This window comes from Sinocyclocheilus grahami, unplaced genomic scaffold, assembly GCF_001515645.1.
Source record: "Sinocyclocheilus grahami isolate Dianchi unplaced genomic scaffold, SAMN03320097.WGS_v1.1 scaffold219.1, whole genome shotgun sequence".
Taxonomy (NCBI): Eukaryota; Metazoa; Chordata; class Actinopteri; order Cypriniformes; family Cyprinidae; genus Sinocyclocheilus; species Sinocyclocheilus grahami.
The window spans coordinates 2448096-2452236 of NW_015505398.1; the positions used below are offsets into that span (position 1 = coordinate 2448096).

The 4141-nt window shown below is 37.7% G+C and overlaps 1 protein-coding gene across 1 annotated transcript in view; it reads left to right on the forward strand.

Moving 5' to 3' along the window:
* Window positions 1-418: 418 nt before the first annotated feature.
* Window positions 419-4141, forward strand: part of LOC107596507 (arf-GAP with Rho-GAP domain, ANK repeat and PH domain-containing protein 2) — a 96329-nt gene continuing 92606 nt past the window's right edge. The window contains exon 1 of the mRNA XM_016287253.1: window positions 419-717. The gene's annotated coding sequence lies outside the window, so the exon portion shown is untranslated. The remainder of the gene's footprint in view (window positions 718-4141) is intronic.

Below are 4141 nucleotides of genomic sequence, written 5' to 3' on the forward strand. Positions count from 1 at the left end.
GACTGCAAGACATGAACTGGGTGTGTTAGATAAAGGAGACATACACAATGTGCAGGGCGAGTGGTCCTCCAGGACAGGTTTGAGATTGAGAATCCCTGAGGCTACCACACATTTCTCAACTCTCTCTTCTGTCTGTATTGAACTGTTTAACGGTTTTGTATTGTGCTTCCAGTTATATAAAAAGACGCAAATCTTTATTCCCATGCCAAAGACATATGTTATCCAAGAAATAGAAATGCAAATGTATTTGAAGATCCCAGCAGATGTGTTATTATGCGCTGTGGTTGGGTTGACCTGACATGAATTCCTGCAGAATCCGTCGCTGGAGGCGCATCAAGCTGCAACACGCAGAAGAGCGGAGAGATACGGCGTTTTACTGGTTCAAAGACCGAGAAAGAAACATTTTTGCAAACTGAGCTAATTACCAACATTATTATATTGCCATGCTATTGTAAATGACTCTACCTCATGCCTGGGCATTTGTCCTACATGTTTACAGCGGTGTAGTATAGAGGCGCGGTTGGCGTGGTTGGCGTGGCCCGGCGCAGGTAGGCGTGGAGAGCCGCGCGCCTAGACTCGAATCCGGAACGACCGCTGGATGGAAAGAAACTACGACATGAAGACAAACGTTTTCAAACTAAGCAGACAGTGACAACTTCTCGTCAGAAAGTTACAGCGACACTTTGACAGCAAGAAGGGTGCAGGTTACGGTTTGAGGTAGGCTACGTTTGGATAAAAAAGACCCGCTTCATTTTCCTTAACAACAAGATTTCGCTTTGAGCGCCTCACTTTCGTTCATGGCGTTATGTTATTGTACTTAAATGGTCATAAAGCAGTCTAGTTAGCCAAACAGACTAACTGGGCTACAATCTTTAGTTTTGTAGAGTGTCTTGCTCAGACACTCCTTGTGTAAACACTCCCTCAACTTGTTAATATTGCGCTCATTCACTCGAAACAATGCCGTCAAAACAAAAAAGTGACAAAAGTTAAAGAAACCCACTCATACACTAAGAGCACTTATCCTCGACAAAGTTTTCACGTAAAAGTAATGTCTCTGCAATACTGATAACATTTGTTATCATAACAGATAGCCTAACAAATACATGTTAATTTCTTTTTTTTAATTTTTTTTACGTAGCCTATGTTTTTTACGCAAGCAAACAACAGACCGCCTTTATGCTGTTTATTATGTGCCATGCTAAAGATTTGATTATATTGTGACACCGGATATATTTGTGCTGTGAAACATTTCTAATAGCTGGACTTTGCTCTTTAGTGGTGGATTTTTATGGGAGAGAAATGCTTGGTATGTATGACTCAAGAGTAGTAAAATGGGGACAACAGAGTAGCCAAGCGAAATATCTTCAAGTGAAACTCCTGTCATTATTTTCTCTCCCTCATAATGACTTTCTTCTGAGGAACAGAAAAGGAGATGTTAGGCAGAATAACAGTCTCAGTCACCATTCGCTTTCATAGACTGTCGTTCTGCCTAACATCCCTTTTTGGGTTTCACAGAATGCCATGAGGGTGAGTAAATAAAGAATTTTGGGTAAGCTGTTCCTTTAAGCACATTCTTTGTGTTCATTCTTTACACTATAATCACTGTGGTTGACACTGGAAGTCAGGCACGGGCCTACATGCTTGTGCTTGTTATGAAGATAGCATTGCAACATTTTTTTGCAGGTGAAGAGGGACATTTGTGCAGAATATAACCACATCCAAATGAATGCAGTTTGCAACAATGTTTAGGAAAAGTCTATCTGACAGATTAGCATGGTTTTGTGAAGCATTTTGGGTGTTCCAGTGCATTTAGAGTAACATTTTCTACTTGTAACGATGAGCAGTTGATTAACCTGGCTGTACTGGTGGAATGAAGTTCAAATGTGCAAAGATTTGGTGTTATTGGTCTTTGAGCTTTTAAGAAACATAACTTTTGTTGTATTTTTTTAAACAGTTGTCTCCGTTGTACGTACTAGAATTGTTTATCAAGCAGACTGTCTGTAAAAAAAGGCTTTAAAATTATAATAATATCATGAACGTGATAGGATAGGACCAACAATATGCAAAATAACAGAAATTGATAATTCTGTGAATGCATACCAATCTCACATTCACAGATTAGTTCTTCAGAACTTTCCATTCATCAAAGAAACCTGAAAAAAATCGAAGCTGTTTTCAACATAATAATAATAATAAATGTTTTTGAGCAGCAAATCAGTATATTAGAATGATTTCTGAAGGATCATGTGACACTGAAGACTGGAGATATGATGCTGAAAATTCAGCTTTGAAATCACAGGAATAAATTACATCTTAAAATATATTCAAATAGAAAGCAGTCGTTTTAAATACTAAACATATTTCACAATATTGCTGTTTTTGCTGTATTTTGGATCAAATAAATACTGGCTTGGTGAGCAGAAGAGACTTCTTTAAAAACGTTACAAATCTTACTGATCAAAACCTTTTGACTGGTAGTGTATTGAAACATGTTCTAAAGTGCCTAAATGTCAAAATGAGTACAATATATTTGTTGAAACATTCTAATAGTCTACTGAACACACTATTAAATTATTAGGCTGTGACTCATACTATTTTTGTGTTGCTGTCTGCTCTAGCTCCCTCCCTCCCTGTACAATAAACCCATGTGAATATCTGTCTCTGCAAAAAATGTTTATGTAAATTTACAATCGATATTGATGTCCTTTAGCACAGTATTCTGAATTAATATAATCAGGCCCGGGTTAGGAATTCAGAGGCCCCTGGTCACAATGTCTTGTCGGGCCCCCCACATCCACACACGCACACACACATACACGCACGCACGCGCACAATTAAGGTTTTAAATTATAGGGTACTAATTGTTGGAAATACCTCTAGCTTATACAGGATTTAGCCTACACTCACAGGTTACAGCCTATGATCGCATCCTCGATCATACAGGATTTACATCACATTATTGCAACAATGCTTTCCTGGACCAGCAGCAATCTTTGCAATATGTGTAAATAGTAATTATGCCATCTGTACTTTATATTGGCAGATACTATTTGCACCTCAGTATTTTTGTATATTAACAGAATAATAACATAGAGACTCATGAAACTTGTGTAAATATGTGAGTAAATTCAAAGTAATCTGCCCGTAAAACAGACCTTCCCGAAAACTCTCCTCCAGATTCACAAACGCTTCGAAAACATCAGATTTGATGACATAACGGAGTGTATATTTCACTAAGTGCAAATAGCCCGCCTTGTTGGCAGAGGCTATTTACACTAACTCCGCCCACCAACGTGTGATTCGGCTGGTCAACATGACGAAAGACAGTCATCAATCGCCAGATTCAGTGGCATAGATGGTAAAGCGGCTGTCATACTCCTTTTGACGCGGGTTCGAATCCGCCTTTTGGCAAACTTTTTTCTCCCTTTTCAAATTTCAAATCACATCAGAAAAGCATTTATTTTCAATGAAAATGAAGGAAATAATCAAAAAGTTGAAAATAAAGTATCAGGTATGGTTAGGGTAGGCGTAGGGAGGGATTTATTGTCCCAATAAGGTGGCATCCATTTAATAATTTGAATTAAAATTAAAATTTAAACTCAATAAGTTGCTGCATACTGTTTTATAATGTACTACAATACTGAGGTGCAGATAATTGCCACTATTTGCAATAATTAGTATAAATAGCAGAAAGATCCTGCTATTTTAACATAGTGTAAATAGAATCTAAAGCTATTTGCACTCAGTGTAAATAACATATCACTAAAAAATGCTGCTATTTGCACTTAGTGTAAATAGCATCTATCGCTAAGAAAATATGAACATAACCCCCGCCTATGAAATACACAGCTACGTAAATTACGTGTTTAGGAACACAGTGGAATATTCTGGACTCCCTTTTCAGGTTTGGCTCCAGTATATTTCATAAATGCAAAAATAAAAAAAATAAAAAAAGAGCCATATGCCTAACAATAAATATTCAAATGAACGTGTCTATCAAAGCATTTTTAGCCAGGTGCTCTTCTGAAAACGGCTAGCTGGTGGCGCTTGAGAACTCTTTGGTGGCACAGCGTTTTTCCAGCTGAAGATTTGGTTGCTATGATGTGGAGTATTCACGGCAGTAACATATTACTAGTATCTC